The sequence below is a fragment of the Carcharhinus amblyrhynchos genome, chromosome 14 (genome assembly GCF_965287045.1).
Source record: "Carcharhinus amblyrhynchos chromosome 14, sCarAmb.v2.hapA, whole genome shotgun sequence".
Classification (NCBI taxonomy): Eukaryota; Metazoa; Chordata; class Chondrichthyes; order Carcharhiniformes; family Carcharhinidae; genus Carcharhinus; species Carcharhinus amblyrhynchos.
The window spans coordinates 74,178,409-74,196,000 of record NC_137337.1 but is presented as its reverse complement, the minus strand read 5'-3'; the positions used below and the strand labels follow the sequence as shown (position 1 = coordinate 74,196,000).

The 17,592-nt window shown below is 43.4% G+C and overlaps 1 protein-coding gene across 18 annotated transcripts in view; it reads right to left on the bottom strand.

Moving 5' to 3' along the window:
* LOC145352784 (gephyrin) overlaps window positions 1-17,592 on the bottom strand; it is a 462,622-nt gene that overhangs the window by 393,739 nt on the left and 51,291 nt on the right. The window lies entirely within an intron of this gene.

The window sequence follows — 17,592 nt, the reverse complement described above, 5'->3', positions numbered from 1 at the left end:
AAACCCAAGGAAGAAATCTAATAGGATGCGCAATGCAACACTGCTGGAATGCCTGCATGCAAGTCAAGGACGAGAGATAAATCTGGCACCAGATTCTCACAGGGCTTAGAGCCCATTCTCTCCAGCACAGGTGCTGGGGCCAACTCCAATTAGCACACAGGAGAACAAAACATGACACCGCCAGTGTGTTTGATGGCCAATATCTCCAATTCAGACACTGGAAAACTGAAATAAAAGTGAGGGGATTAAGGGTTATGGGGAGAGGGCGGGAATGTGGAACTGAGCCACGACAGATCATAAGAACATAAGAACATAAGAAATAGGAGCAGAAGTAGGCCATCTGGCCCTTCGAGCCTGCCCCGCCATTCAATAAGATCATGGCTGATCTGTCGTGGCTCAGTTCCACTTTCCCGCCCTCTCCCCATAACCCTTAATCCCTTCTCTTATCAAAAACCCATCAACCCGCTTCTTAAAAATATTTAGCGAGGCAGCCTCCACCACTTCAACGGGCAGAGAATTCCAGAGATTCACCACCCTTTGAGTGAAGAAGTTCCTCCTCAACTCCGTTCTGAACCGCCCCCCCTTTATCTTGAGGCTGTGCCCCCTAGTCCTACTGTCTTTTTTGAGCGGGAAGAGTCTTTCCACCTCTATCCTATCCATCCCATTCATCATCTTATACGTCTCAATGAGATCTCCCCTCATTCTTCTAAACTCTAACGAGTACAAGCCTAGTTTATTCAGCCTCTCCTCATAGCTCAACCCCCTCAACTCCGGTATCAGCCTAGTAAACCTCCTCTGCACTCCCTCCAAGGCCAAAATATCCTTGCGCAGGTGCGGCGCCCAAAGCTGCACACAGTACTCCAGCTGCGGCCTCACCAATGCCCTATACAGCTGCAGCAAGACCTCCCTACTTTTATATTCAATCCCCCTCGCTATGAAGGCCAGCATCCCATTCGCCTTCCTGACCACCTGCTGCACCTGCAGGCTGGGTTTTTGCGACTCATGCACAAGGACCCCGAGGTCCCTCTGCACCGTCGCCTGCTGCAGTTTTTCGCCACGTAAGTAATAGTCCTTCCTACCATTCTTCCTACCAAAGTGGACCACCTCACACTTGCCAACATTAAATTCCATTTGCCATTTCCTGGCCCATTCGCCCAGCCTATCTAGATCCTTCTGCAGACTCTCCACACCCTCCGCACAATTTGCCTTTCCCCCAATCTTGGTGTCATCAGCAAATTTCGACACCCTACACTCGGTTCCCTCCTCCAGATCATCTATATAAATGGTAAATAGCTGAGGCCCCAGCACCGACCCCTGGGGCACCCCACTAGTCACCAACCGCCAATCCGAATAGCACCCATTGACCCCCACTCTCTGCCTCCTATTTGACAACCAATCCTCTATCCACGCTAACACCCTACCCCCAACTCCATGTCCTCTGACCTTCTGCAGTAACCTCTTGTGAGGTACCTTATCAAACGCCTTCTGAAAATCCAGTAAGACCACATCCACCGGCTCTCCTCTATCCACCGCCCTAGACACATCCTCATAGAACTCCAGTAAATTTGTCAGACACGACTTCCCTTTAATGAAACCGTGTTGCGTCTGCCCTATCAAGCAATTCCCTTCAAGATGCCTCGCAATTTCCTCCTTAATGACGGATTCTAACATTTTACCTACCACAGATCAGTCATGATCTTACTGAATGGCGGGGCAGGCTCGAAGGGCTAGATAGCCTACTCCTGCTCCTATTTTTCTTATGTTCAAAGAATGTTGGAAATAGTTAACAGGTCAGGCAGCATCTGAGGAGAAACAGTCAATGTTTCTAATCAACGACTTGCATCAGAACTGGAGCGGCCACAGACCTGAAACGTTGACTCTGTTTCTCTCCAGGGACAATTTACCATTGTCTCAGCCGTATAAGATGTCATTTGAGATTCTGAAAAGGCATCTCGGATACGATGCCAAGGTCAGAAACCTGATTGGAGGGATTTATCATCATCATAGAATCCCTACAGTGCAGGAGGAGGCCATTTGGCCCACTGAGTCTACACCAATAACAACCCTACCCAGGCCCCATCCCTGTAACCCCACATATTTATCCTGCTAACCTATGCATCTGGGGACACTAAGGAGCACTAATGGCTAATCAACCTTTCTGAAAATCTTTGGAATGTAGGAGGAAACTGGGTTTCCAGTGGAAACCCATGCAGGCATGGGGAGAATGTGCAAACTCCACATTGGACAATGGCCCAAGCCAGGAATTGAACCCGGGCCCCTGGCGCTGTGAAGCAACACTGCTAACCACCGTGCTGCCCCAGACATGACGCTCTGGGAAAGGTGGGCACAGAGTTGGGACTTCCTCCCCTAACTGTGCCTCTCATAACAGCACAATAGAAACTGAGACTAGAGTGCCACAAATTCATGAAAACAAAGTCGTCTTTTGTGGGAATCCCCAATTTCACTACAATTCCTTAATTCAGTCTTCTAAATGCTAAGTATTGTAAACAGTTATTTCCAAACAAAGGAGGGATGAAAACTAGCATCAGATTTTGAGAAGAGGAGTTGAAGAATATCTGCGATCTGTAATTAATTTGGTCACAAGTTGAATGCAGATAAAATCACCACCTGGCGAGCAACTTACTACATGCTAAAGAAAAATCCTAGACCCCAAATAACAGGAGGCTATATTTGCATAACTAATCTTCCAGAATTCTTTGAGTAGGAAAACAACAATAAAGAACTCAAGTAAATTCCTGAGTTGAATGAAGAATTCCCTAGATTGAGCTAGTATTCAACAAAGATAAAGCTGTAAATGTGGGGCCTCAGTTTAATTTGCAGCTTTGATTTTATCCCATCGGGCTGTATGGTCGCACGGTGGTTAGCACTGCTGCCTCTCAGTCCTAGGGACTCGAGTTCGATCTCCGGCTTGGGTCACTGTCTGTGCGGAGCCTGTACGTTCTTCCCATGTCTGTGTGGGTTTCCTCTGGGTGCTCTGGTTTCCTCCCACAGTCTGAAAGACGTGCTGGTTAGTTGCATTGGCTGTGCTAAATTCTCCTTCAGTGTACCCAAACAGGTGCCAGAGTGTGGCAACTAGGGGATTTTCACAGTAACTTCATTGCAATGTTAATGTAAACCGACTCATGACTAACAAATCTTTTTACCATTATCTCACCTTCCCCATCACAAAAACTTTTGTTTGCAAGTCTAAAGAGCAGACTGTAAAACGACACCCTGAATAAATGCAGGAATAATTTTCCAACTTGCAGCACAGTTGGAAAAATAATTAATTTTAGCATAGTTTGAGCACCTGCACTGGTTGACTCATGAGCAAATCCACTTACACACCTTTAAATCATCTTTTTTTAATCAATGCATTACACTCGATTTAAGATGGCTACAAGATCATCGGGACCCCCAAGGCATGCACCAACTTGTCCTCAAATCTTTCCCTCCAACTGTCACGCTTTTTTTAAAAAAGAAAGAATCAATTATTTTGGAATAGCAGAAGTTAAATCCTGAAGAACATTTAAAAAGAAACACAAGGCGAGTTTGTCGTTGCACAACACTCAAGCTGAAATCTCAAGCGAGGATAGGCAGTTCAGATTGACAATGCTCTCAAATTAACATCTCTCCAGCTGTGCTGAAAGTTACTAAACAGCTTGTGTTCAAACCCCCGAACAACCAATTTTAAAGTTGCAGACAACCAGAAGGGCAAGAAGGTGATTCCGGGAGTAACTCAGCGATCGAACAGCGATAATGCATCGCAGCAAAGAACTGAGGCAGCAGCTGGCTTGATTGATTTACCCATTCTCAGTTTGCCCGCGCTGTGCAAGTGACTGGCTAGTATTATTTCAACAATCACAAGTCACTAGCGTTCTTCATCAACCTGAAACAGACCCAGCTGGCAAAGGTGGCTCAGGTTTTGGTGAACTCCTGATGCTTGGTTGGGGGGGGGGGGGGGGGGCTGAAAGAGCTAACTATGACTTGCTGCCAGCAATTAAGGTTCATGGAGTATATTTTAAGAAAGCTTAATCGCCACATTTGTACAGCATTCCTATAATCTGCAATGAGCACCAAGTACTTGGTACATTACTGTGTGAAAAGCAGTTGGTCAGGCACGAGATGTGACAGCATTATCCACCTGGACGGCAGCAAACCCAGGTTTACCTTTTCTTACAATCTTCACTTTGCTGATGTCAACGTAGGTGACATAGACGATCTGGAGGAGGGGACCGAGTGTAGGGTAACAAAGTTTGCTAATGACACAAAGATGAGTTGATCTAAAGATGACTAACTTTCTGTTGAAGGGACAGTTATGAAAACTGCATACAATATTGCAAAATTGACCCCCAATGATCTATTTCAACCAGTAATGATGTGCCGTCAGGATTCAGTCCCACATTATTAACCTTTCTGATGCAGCTTCACTCTGAATCATTATCAGCCCAATCCTTACTTTTGGGGATATTTCTCAGCCCTTGTTCCAACATGAATATCCTTTCATTTTCCTCTGTTAAAACTTAGCGGCCAAACTACTGCATATGCAATTATTTGGACCAGACGCCTTCAAATGTCATGAGTTCCATTTAAACATATTCCTTGTGAAACAGGTGGCTTCTGTCACTTAGTACAAAAGCAGACATTTCTCATCCACAACACAATGCACGCTTACTGTCCCATGCCATGTGTGCACAATAATCAAAGACCTCGACAGATTTAACACGTAGCCTTTGAGAAAGCAGGTTTATGATAAATGCCACAACATTTTGCCGTATGCTTGCCAGCATTCGTGATAATGTTTCTGCCATTTGTTTTATTCATTGCCTGAGACGAATCATTTGTTTTCGTCTTGAAGCACTTCCAACATTCTCTGCTGAAGGTTTTAGTCCAGTTTATGTAGATTCCGAATTATCTTGGGAAAGATCATGCAGCTAAAGATACATTATCTAAACTCTCTGCACAGCAAGTTATGGGTTATAAATCTCTTTGGACAGTTAATGAAATGTTTCATTAAGTTAAAAATTTGAAATCTCAGAACCTACTTTGCTGAGTTCTCCCCACCCCCAATCATCTTCCATCAAACCCTTACACAGAATGTATATATTCTTTTCGACTCAGGCCAAAGTACTGCATAAACTAATGTTTCACTCAGTCATAGAGGTTTACTGCATGGAAACAGGCCCTTCGGCCCAACTTGTCAATGCCGTTCTTTTTTTTAAATCCCTAAGCTAGCCCCAATTGCCTACATTTGGCCCATATCCCTCTATACCCATTCACCCATGTAGCTGTCTAAATGCTTTTTAAAACACAAAATTGTACCCATCTCTACTACTTCTGGCTGCTTGTTCCAGACAGTCACCATCTTGTGTGTGAAAAAATTGCTCCTCTGGAGACTTTGGTATCTCTTCCCTCATACCTGAAACCTATGCCCTCTAGTTTTACAGTATCCTACCTTTGAGAAAAGATGTTGACTATCTAGCTGATTTATGACCCTCATTATGTTAGAGACCTCTATAAGATCACCCCTCAGCCTCCTATGCTCCAGAGAAAAAAGTCCCAGTCTATCAAGCCTCTCCTTATAATCAAACCATCAAGTCCCGATAGCATCCTAGTAAATCTTTTCTGCACTCTTTTTAGCTTAATAATATCCTTTCTATAATAGGGTGAGCACTGAATGAGAAATTATACCATATTAACTACACTTCCAATTAACTTACTGTATTGCATTCTCACCTTTACCAGCCCTATTTCAAGATGCATAATTGACCACCCAAGCTGCTTGCTAATGTTTTCGAGCTTCCTCAATGTTTTATTAAATCAGTCTTTAAAACTCTGCCCATTGAGGGGACCTCACGAATTGTTACATTTCATCAGGGAGAAGTATCCAGCTCCCTCATGCTTCGCCCACTCTCAGCGCACACCATTAACATCCAGGGGGTGGAGGCAGGAAGCAACCAGGCACCAGAAAATGAACTGGACCAGGCACATAAATATTAAATGGAACTCCTGACATCTGGTCCAAATAATTAGATGGTTTGGCCACCATGTTTTAAACATAGAAAAATAAAAAGGATAATCGTATTGGAACAAGGACCATGAAATAGCCCCAAAAGTAAGAATTGGACTGGTCACTATTCTAGAGCAGTGAGGTGGCATGGTGGTTAGCACTGCTGTGTCACAGCACCAGGGACCCGGGTTCGATTCCTGGCTTGGGTCACTGTCTGTGCGGAATTTCATGTTCTCCCTACGTCTGCATGGGTTCCTTCCAGGTACTCCAGTTTCCCCCTCCAGACTGAAAGATGGGCTGGTTAGGTGCATTAGCCATGCTAAATTCTCCCTCAGTGTATCCGAACAGGCGCTGGAGTGTGGTGATGAGGAGATTTTCACAGTAACTTCATTGCAGTGTTATTGGAAGCCTGCTTGTGACACAAATAAAGTTTAAACTATTCATAGAGTGAAACTGCATCAGAAAGGTTAATAATGTGGGACTGAATCCTGAGGGCACATCATTACTTGTTGAAGTAGATCATTTGAGGCCATATTTGCAATATTGTATGCGGCTTTCATGACTGTACCTTCAAAAGAATATTAGTGGTCTTTGGACCCTCCTCAATTTGAGGATGATTCTGAAAAATCTATTTTCTCATTGTATATATTTTGTATAATGTATTTTACACATACATGCACACAAAATAGGACAAGAGCCCGGTCAGAGGCTGGGAATTCTGTGATGAGTAACTCACCTCCTGACCCACCAAAGGCTGTCCACAATCTACAAAGCACAAGTCAGAAGTATGAGGGAATACTCTCAGCGACAAAAGTTCGTGAATGTAGCCCAATCCATCACACAAACCAGCCTTCCATCCATTGACTCCGTCTACATTGCCTGCTGCCTTGGAATAGCAGCCAGCATAATTAAGGACCCCACGCCCCCCAGACATTCTCTCTTCCACTTTCTTCCGTCAGGGAAAAGAAACAAGTCTGAAGTCACGTACCAACCGACTGAAGAACAGCTTCTTCCTGGCTGCTGTCAGACTTTTGAACGGACCTACCTTGCATTAAGTTGATCTTTCTCTGCATTCTATCTGTGACCACAACATTACTCTACATTTAAGTATCATTCACGGGTTACCCCACTGTATTATCCCCCATGTTAGGATTTCTCATCCAAGGTGGGGCCTACAACACGTCCTAACAAACTGGGGCCTGGCAAAGAGAACCTGGTGGGTACTATGGGTACTGTCCCGGAGCGGAAACGTATATGCCCAGGCAGTGCAGAGTGTCAGAGGTCTGCCGAGCAACAGCAGTAACAAGAATTTAAAAAGGCACAATAGGATGCCATTTACCGAGCAATAGGTAGGAAAAACCTGTCTAGTGACAATAGCAGCCAGCACTGTAAAGACATGATGCTGTGTATTTTGTCCAGTAACAAGATTAGCAGACATCTAGACAAAGTCAGGCAGTAGAAACAGCTTATCCAGATGACTGAGAGATCAATGGAGGTATACAGATGCTAATGTCTAAAGTCAAGGAATTTGAGCAATGCACACAACTAAATAAACAGAATTAAATAGCAAAGAGGTTGAATGGTATAATTGCCAGCACCCTCAGAAGGGGGCCAGTATATCCCTCAGCCCGAGAGGCTAGCTCCATCCGATAGACTTGAGAGGCTAGTTTTCATCTAACAGCCAGACTAGTCAAAATCATCAGAACAGTCCGTTCTATCTAACATTTAAAGCCACACAGATTGCAGATATTCTTCTCTATAAGACGTACCTTGATACCTTTGCTGAACCAACTAAAGATAGATTCTCAGACCAGATGATCTAAACTGTATTGCATAGGGACTATGAGCTAGATTTGACTTAGAGTTACAAAATTGAATGTTTGAGAAACGAGGGTGTCTCAGTGAGTCCATGGAATGTGGGTGTAGATGAGAATGAAACGTTATCTCAGATAAATTGTTTGTGTTTAATCATTCATATACTTGAGTGTCACAGCATATTATATTCTTTCTGGTTATGTATTTTCTATTTTTCATTTTAAAAGGGTGAATAATCACACAAGTTTAAAATCACACAAGCTGCTATGAAAAACAAAGATATTCTCATAACAGCCTTCACAGGCAGGCACCAAGGCCATTAGTCTGGGCGAAGCTCATTAAATCAGACATCTGTAACTGAATAAAGGAGTGATCCACAGACCCCTGACACTGTGCACTGCCTGGGCATGTACCTTTCCGCTCCGGGACAGTACCCACCAGGTTCTCTTTGCCAGGTCCCAGTTTGTCAGGACCTGTTGTAGGCCCCACCATGGATGGGAAATTCTAACATGGAGGATAATACAGTGGAGAAACCCGCGAATGATATTTAAATGTAGAGTAATGGGGTTCCCAATCTTTCATAGCAGGAACTCCATTACATCATTGGCAGGGATGGAGACAAATCTGAATGAGAAATCCCACTGGCATACAGTCCATTTGAGGACTCCAGTTGTATTCTCTGCACCCACCTGCTGAAAAGCTATGATAACTTGTAGCAAAGATGTATTAAGCTTTCATAGAATCCCTACAGTGCAGAAGGACGGCCTCCTTCTGGCCCATTGAGTCTGTACTGACAACAATCCCATCCAGGCCTATCCCCGAAACTCCACATATTTACCCTGCTAAACCTCTGACACTAAGAGCAATTCAGCATGGCCATTCAACCTAACCTGCATATCTTTTGAATGTGGGAGGAAAACAGAGCACCCAGAGGAAACCCACGCGGACACGGAAAGAACTGCAGACTCCTCACAGACAGTCACCCAAAGCCGGAATGGAACCCGAGTCCTTGGTGCTGTGAGGCAGCAGTGCTAACCACTGTGCCACCGCTAATTGGATATTATAATGAAGCAAGCATAAAGTGATTGTGATTAATATATGCTATTTACTTGTTATCAAATTTGCAAACTATAATTGCTTATGTATCTTGGAATATGCCATTTTGGCTAGCTACAGAGATGTGAACTGTAGCTTTCCAATATCCTTGGTATAACTGGCATTAAAACAGCTGTTTAAGAGAACTCTGTGACTTGGTCTGGTTACTTGAAGGGTAAAGTTGTGATCAATTGAAGGGCTGACATCAAAGACTACAACAATTTACTTTAATAACTACTCTTTATTAATTGTTTACCTAAAGCTACCTACTGTTTCTCACTGGGTTATATGTTGCTCTTCACATCAATCCAAACCAACAGACACAACTATGAGACCAGTGTTTAAAGTTAGGGCACTCTCGCATCAAACATAGCAAAGTTCATAACAAAAAAATTGGGGGCTGATCTGGGATTTTAAAAACCATAACTCCTTTTGGGTGTAGGGATTCATGACTTTTTAAATGTAACGAGAGTGAGGGACACGTGCAACAAATGAGAACATGTTATTTAAAATAAGGAGATTGCAGAATATGATTCTTGTCCTGGCCCAAGATTATTTGGAAGCAGAGTATATAACCTTAGCAAATATGAAAAATGTATTCAAAGCTAATGTGCTGGAATTGGCAGAAAATTGGAATTAGGATTATTCACAGGAGCTAAAAAAACTGCGGTAAGTGAAAGCATAGCAACACATTTAAACATACAAGTGGTATTTGACCCTATGTGTTTACCCTGCTAATCCCCCTGACACTAAGGGGCAATTCACCATGACCAATCCACCCAACCCACAGGATGTGGGAGGAAATTGGAGCACCCGCAGGAAACCCACACAGAAATGGGGAGAATATGAAAACTCCACATAGACAATCATCCGAGACTGGAATTGAACCCGGGTCCCTGGCACTGAGGCAGCAGTGCTAACCACTGTGCCGCCCACTGATTATGAATTAGCCTAGAACATTTTATTGTGATATGAATGCACATTGTTGTTGTACATGAAGCATTTTCAGACATCCAAAGAGTTACGATAAAGGGCCCTCGTGCTTTAATGATGCTAGTTATTCTTATTATTCAGTAAATTCTAGCTTTTGACTCCTTGACAGAATACAGTTCACATGAGGCCCTCGCTAATGCACTCCAACTTTGTCACAAGCGAACTTTGCTCAATCCAAATGCATTGCTGTTTGCACTCCTCCATTTGCAAACTCATGTTAAAAGATGTACTGGAATTATGCCATTGCAAAGTGCAAGGTTCTTTTAACAGTGATAAACTGCTGTTTGATTAACAGCAATGATTTTTTTTCCATTTTGGGTAGAAGTACAAAGACAGTCTGCTGGCTGGGTTCCACAGATCTTAAAGCAGCTTTTCGCATTTTTGATATTTACGTTCTTAAATAGAAACCCAGTGTCAGGATGCCCTTCTGTTTGCACGTGCATCCCTAATCATTGGGCTGGATCTCTTCTCATAGACTCACAAAAAGTTCACTGATTGATAAGACGTCAGAAACTACGAATCAAAACTATGTATCAAATCACAAGTCCCTATTGTGCTGTGCATGCAATGGAACTATCATCAATCATAAGTTGTGTAAGAATCTACAACCTGACAGCTTGAAGCAACAAGAGCCATTTTTGACTGACAAAATTCAAATGATTAAAAGCAAGAAGAAATCCAATCCACTCCTTCCACAAACTGCTGCCTCACAGTGCCAGGGACCCAGACTCAATTCCAGCCTCGCTGTGACTGTCTGTGTGGAATCTGCACATTCTCCCCCTGTCTGCATATGTTCTCCCTGCGTCTTACCTCTCGGTGCTCTGGTTTCTTCCCACATCCGAAAGATGCGTAGATTTGGTGGATTGGCCATGCCAAATTACCCCTTAGTGTCAGGGGGATTAGCAGGATTAAGGGAATAAGGCCTGGGTGGGGTTGTCATTGGTGCAGGCTCGATGGGCCAAATGGCCTCCTTCTGCACTGTAGGGATCCAATGAAATCCCTCAACTATTCCAGGCTTCAGGTTTAGCTTAATTCACTTATTCCAGAGGCCCATTTACAGCCAACTCATCCAAATAGGCTTTGAGAAGCCAAATAGACTCTGTTGAGACAGATCTTTTAGCATGGTAGGTCAATTGTGTAACGGTTATTCGGAGAGAAAAGAAGCACAAAACTCCTGCTGAAAATTAGAATACCATATCAAAACCTGACGAGCTCCAAACAGATTTCTATTCCCTTCTTCATGAGTACATCAATACTAACTGCTCTCAATATGATTATGCTTTTTAAAATATGAAAATTAAAACTATCTTCTTTTAAACCTTGCTTGAATATTCTCTGGAATAGAAATCAGATCTGGAGAAAATCTTTTTTTTGCTTGTAATATCATGAACAAACATACTTTATTGCTGCAAGCTGAATGTCCTAAACTTAGCATTGTCCTAACCTGTCCAGATTGCCAGTTTAGAAACCCTCTCCTATCTATCTCTGGTACCTGTCTTGGCTCAATGGCAGTATTCAAGGTACCTGGGTTCAATTCTGACCTTGGGTGATTGTGTGGAGTTTGCATGTTTTTCCTGTGTCTGCATGGGTTTCCTCCGGGTGCTCCAGTTTCCTTCTACACTCAAAGGTGTGCGGGTTAGGTAGATTGGCCATGCCAAATTGTCTCTTAGTGCCAGGGGAATTAGCACGGTAAACACATGGAGTCCAATACAGCTGGTATATTTAAGTGTGTTACTCTGCTTTCACTCACAGAGCCAGGGACTCAGAGCCAGGGGGATTAGCAGGGTAAATATGTGGGTTATGGGGACAGGACCTGGGTGGGATAGTTGTCAGTGTAGGCTCGATGGCTGAATAGCCTTCTTCTGTACTGCAGAGATTCTATGATACTCGTCCCTCTGAGACAGAGAGTCATTGGATCAAGCTCCTTGGTAAAGACCCAAACACGTATTTCCAGTGGACTTCGCAATGCGGTACTGAAGGGGTACACTATCAGAGGTACCTTTTTTTGATGAAATATTAAACAAAATTTGTCTAATCAGGTAGGCATAAAAAATTCCTGATTCCTGCCAAGATTTATCCTTCCACAATAACAACTAGTCTGGTTATAATCCAAGTGCTGCTTGTGGGATCACACTACGCTGTGCACAAGCTTGGGTTGTTAAGTATCAAGTAACATTCCTCCTACACAAATGCCAGGCAATGACAATCTCCAAGAGAGAATCCAACTACCTCCCCTCAGCCTTCACTGACATTACCATCACTGAATCCCTCATTATCAACATCTTGGGGGTTACTTTTGACAGGACTGGTAACATATAAATAGTGTGGCTGCAACAGCAGGTTGGAGGCTGGGAATTCTGCTGTAAGTAACTCACCTCTTGATTCCCTAAAGCTTGTCTGCCTGAGGCACAAGTCAGGAGTATGATGGAATACTCTCCACTTACCTAGATGATGCAGCTCCAACAACACTCAAGAAGCTTGACACCATCCAGGACAAAGCAGCCTGCTTGCTTGGCACCCTTTCCACAAACATTCACTCCCTCCACCACCGACACGCAGTGGCAGTACCATCTATAAGATGCACTGCAGCAACTCACCAAGGCTCCTTCAACAGTATCTTCCAAACCCATGACCTCTACCACCTAGAAGGACAAGGACAGCAGATACATGAGGACACCATCTGCATGTTTCCATCCAAGTCACACACCATCCTAGCTTGGAACTCTATCACTGTTTCTTCACTGTCACTGGGTCAAAATTCCTTCCTAACAGCACTGTAGATGTATCTACACCACATGGACTGCAGCGGATCAAGAAGGCAGCTCACCACTACATTCTCAAGGGCAATTAGGGATGGGCAATAAATAGTGACCAGGTCAGCGATGTCCACATCCCATGAGAAGCTATGAAATATTGGATACCCATAGTTCTTTAAAGTATCACTGTAAATGTACTTCAAAATTACTTGATTGGTTGTAATTTTACCTGGGATGGCCTGAGGTTCTAAAAAGTGTGTTATAAACGTGAGTTATTTCTTTTCAAGCTTAAGTTTACTTAGTTATTTTGTTAAAAGTAGGCTTACATTAACACTGCGGTGAAGTTAATGTGAAAATCCCCTAATTGCCACACTCCAGCGCCTGTTCGGGTACACTGAGGGAGAATTTAGCACGGCCAATACACCTAATCAGCACGTCATTTGGACTGTGGGAGGAAACCCACGCAGACACAGCGAGAACGTGCAAATTCCAAACAGGCAGTGACCCAAGTCAGGAATTGAACTCGGGTTCCTGGCACTGTGAGGCAGCAGTGCTAACCACTGTGCCACCACGTCGGGAATTTCTTACACACTTGTTTCTCATTACAAATTACCGGTTGCTTTTCTGGTAACTGAATATGACCCTCTCCAAGACTAACATTTTGTGCAACTACTTTGCACACACGCTGACCATCATCTTTCAACAATGATCAACAGTAATTTGAGACAAGCAGAGTACAAGATGATTCCTTGCTTTTCATTTCTATCAAAATGTTCAAAACTTGGGGCTTAATAGGCAGAAATCAGCAAATGTTCATCATCTTTGTTTCACAAGAGCGGAAGTCTGATTTAGCCATGCTAAATTAGAATCTTAGAATCTCTACAGTACAGGAGGAGACCATTCGGCCCATTGAGCCTACACTGTCCACAATCCCACCCAGGCTCTATCCTTGTAACCCCATGTATATACGCTCCTAATCCTCCTGGCACATGGCCAATCCATCTAGCCTGCACATTTTGGGCTGTGGGAGGAAACTCATGCGGACACAGAGAAAACGTGCAAACTCCACAGTCACCGAGGCCAGAATTGAACCCGAGTCCCTTGCACTATGACTCAGCAGTGCTAACCACTGTGCCCCTACCCATAAAATTGCTCCTTAGTGTCCCAGGATGTGTAGGTTAGAGGGATTGGCGGGTAAATGTATGGGGTTACGGGAACTGGGCCTGGGTGGGATTGTTGTTGGTGCAGACATGGCCTCCTTCTGCATTGTGGGTTTCTATGATTTCTAAATCAGCTTATTAATGTGCAGAAGATTATGGTTTATACATTGAAAAGATGGTGTGGGCTTTTTTTTAAAAAAGTGTTTAGGTTGGGATACAGGTATATCACACCTTTGTGGAGTTAATTTTATATTTCTACTGTTGTGGTGAAATAAACAGGCTATTTATTCAATTACAATAAATTTCTCGCAACAATAGTCTCAGAAAATACCAACTATCAACACTAATATTTATAGTTTTGATTCTACTTATTGTTTGTTGAACTGACTGCAGAAAGTCAGCAATGGGACAATATCTATCTTGAAACATGCTACATGGCATCGACACAATGGAGGGACTTGGAACTTAAAATTTAGTAGTGACATTTGTGGAAAATTTGAAGTTAACAAAAGTGGCATTGGACAGAAGAAAAACCTATTACTGCAGCATCCATCCAGTCAAGGTCAATTTCCACTGAACTGCTGATGAGTTCAGATACCGGCTGTATTTACATTAAGAGCAGTGGCAATAAGGATTGGACGTGAATTGTGAATGAGTTGAAAGTTACGAGTTGTTCTGTTATATCCCAATCTAGGATTTCTTCCTCAGCTTTGGGGAATGCGCTTTGATGTGATATGTTTATAATTAGCGTCAAAGACATATGGAATGAGGGGATAAATTCTGATGTTTAGTAAGTACGTGGAACATAAAACAGTACAGCACAAGAACAGGCCCTTTGGCCCACGATGTTGTGCTCAGCATGACATCAAATTAAACAAATCCCTTCTGCCTGCCCTTGGTCCATATCCTTCCATTCCTTGCATATTCATGTGCTTATCTAAAAGCCCCTTAAATGTCCCTTTTGTATCTGCCTCCACTACAGATCCCTGTGGTACCTCACTGGACATTGGCTTCCAGTCACTAAAGCAGCCTTCTGTCATCGCCCATAACTGAGACAACTTTGAATCCAGTCTATCAATCTCCTTTGAACTTTCCCCTTCTCACCTTAAGCACATGCCCCCTAGCATTTGACATTTCAACTCTGGGTAAAAAGTACAGTAAGCAATTCCAACAATTGCTTTCAGGAAAATCATAAACCAATGCCTAGAAAATAAGGGAAAGCAATGGAAGAACAAACAACTTTGCGTGAGTAAGTTGCTTTTTTAAAATCATATTGCACCCCACCAATTGCAGTCCCTTACTGAACGTTCCTGTTTGTAATAAAAGAGGTAATAATGAGTGAGCAGCTTTCGTTTGGAAAATCTCTTTGCCTGTGGGGGAGCTAAATGAAGCAGAGGGGAAAAGCCCCCCCTCCCCGAGTGAGAAATCCCAGGTGCAAGCCTACGTGCTACAAAAAATGGAAGTGACGGAGCGAAAAATGATACCAAGCTGACTTTCAATGTTTCTGTATTGGCCTGAGAACTGCTTGGAGTTTAATTAGCAATGTATTCCAGCTCCACCAAAACAGCTCCATTTATATTTCAGAAAAAAAAGAGTCCTCCTCCACTGCCGAAGGCGATAAAGTAATTTCAGAGAAACTATAATTAATTATGACACATAACGAGACCTACTTTGTCATTCCCACCTCCTGTCCCAAATTTATTAGAAATATAAAACTGTACCGAACAACATGTATTTATGTAACCACCTTAAACAGTAGAAAATTTCCAAGCAATGTTGAGTGGTTTGGGTTAGGGATGGGTGAATGGAACTCAGTGCAGGTAAGTACACAGACTGCAGAGCTCTGGGTTACCTCAAGTTTCAGAGAATCATACAGTACAGAAGAGACCCTTCGGCCCATCAAGTCTGCACCGACACATTAGGGGCACCTGAAGTCCCACCTAATCCCATTTGCAAGCACTTAGCCCACAGCCCTGGATGTTATAATGTGCCAAGTACTCATCCAGATAGTTTTTAAAGGATGTGAGGCAACCTGCCTCTACCGCCCTCCCAGGCAGTGCATTCCAGACTGTCATCATCTTCTGGGTAAAAAGATTTTTCCTCACCTTCCACCAATGTCTCCCTGTCCTCACCTTGAATCTACGATCCTTGTGACTGACCCTTCAACTAAGGGGAACAGCTGCTCATTATCCACTCTGTCCATGTCTCTCAATCTTGGACAAGTTGATCAGATCACCCCTCAGTCTTCGCTACTCCACCAAAAACAATCCAAGCCTAGCCAACCTCTCTTCACAACTTAAATGTTCCATCCCAGCCAGCACCCTGGTGAACCTCCTCTGTACCCCCTCCAGTGCAATCACATCCTTTTGATAATATGGCGACCAGAGCTGCACATAGTACTCCAGCTGTAGCCTCACTAAAGTTCTATACAACTCCAATGTGACTTCCGTGCTTTTGTAACCTATGCCTAGACTAATAAAAGTCAAGTATCCCATACGCCTTTTTCACCACCCTACTAACGTGCCCTTCCATTGTCAAAGATTTGTGGACAAACATGCCACATTCCCTTGGTTCTACAGAACTTCCTAGTGTCCAACCATTCATTGAGTGCTTTCTTGTCAAATTACTCCTTCCACAGTGATTCACCTCACACGTTTCAGAGTTAAATTCCATCTGCCACTTATCTGCCCATCTGACCATTCCGTCTATACCTTCTTGTAGCCCAAGACACTCCTTCTCACTTAATCTCCTTAATCACCTGTACAACCATTGTGTCATCTGCAAACTTACTAATGCTACCTTCCAACACAGTCATCAATGTCAAATGACGAATAGGGAGCCCACAGATCCCTCTGGTACCCCATTGGACACTGGCTTCCAGTCACTAAAGCAGCCTTCTGCCATCACCCACAACTGAGACAACTTTGAATCCAGTCTATCAAATTACTCCGTACCCTGTGGGAAATCACCTTTTTTACAAGTCTCCCACGTGGGGCCTTGTCAAAGCCTTTGCTGAAATCCATATAAACTACATTGACTGCACATCCTCGTCTACACACCTGGTCATCTCTTCAAAAAATTAAGTCAAATTTGTTAGGCATGACCTTCCTTTGACGAAGCTATGCTGACTGTCCCTGATCAAGTTTTGCCTCTCTAAGTGGAGACAGATACTGTTCTTCAGAAGTTTTGCTAGTAGTTTCCCTACCACTGGCGTGAAACTCACTGGTCTGTAGTTTCCTGATTTATCTCTACAACCCTTCTTAAATAGCGGAACAATGTTAGTTGTTCTCCAATCATCAGGCTCCTTCCCCCTGGTCAGAGAGGAACTGAAAATTTGGGTCAGAACCCTGCAATCTCCTCCTTTGTCTCCCATATCAACCTAGCGCACAATTCATCTGGACCTGGAGATTTATCCACTTTTAAGGCTGCCAACACCCCCAGTACCTTGTCCTTCCCTATGTCAATTTGCTCAAGAATCCCACTGTCACTCTTCCTGAATTCCATATCATTGTCATCCTCATTCACTTGGGTGAAAATGGATGTGAAGTATTCATTCAAAACTCTACCAATGTCCAAAGCTCCACCCACAGATTGTCCCCTTGATCCCTAATGGGCCCTACTCTTTCCCTAGTTATCCTCTTCCCATTGATGTACTCATAGAATATCTTGGAGGGGAGGGGATTTTCCCTGCTTTTACCAGCCAGAGCTTTCTCATATCCTCTCTTTACATTCCTAATTACTTTCTTAAGCTCCACCCTGCACT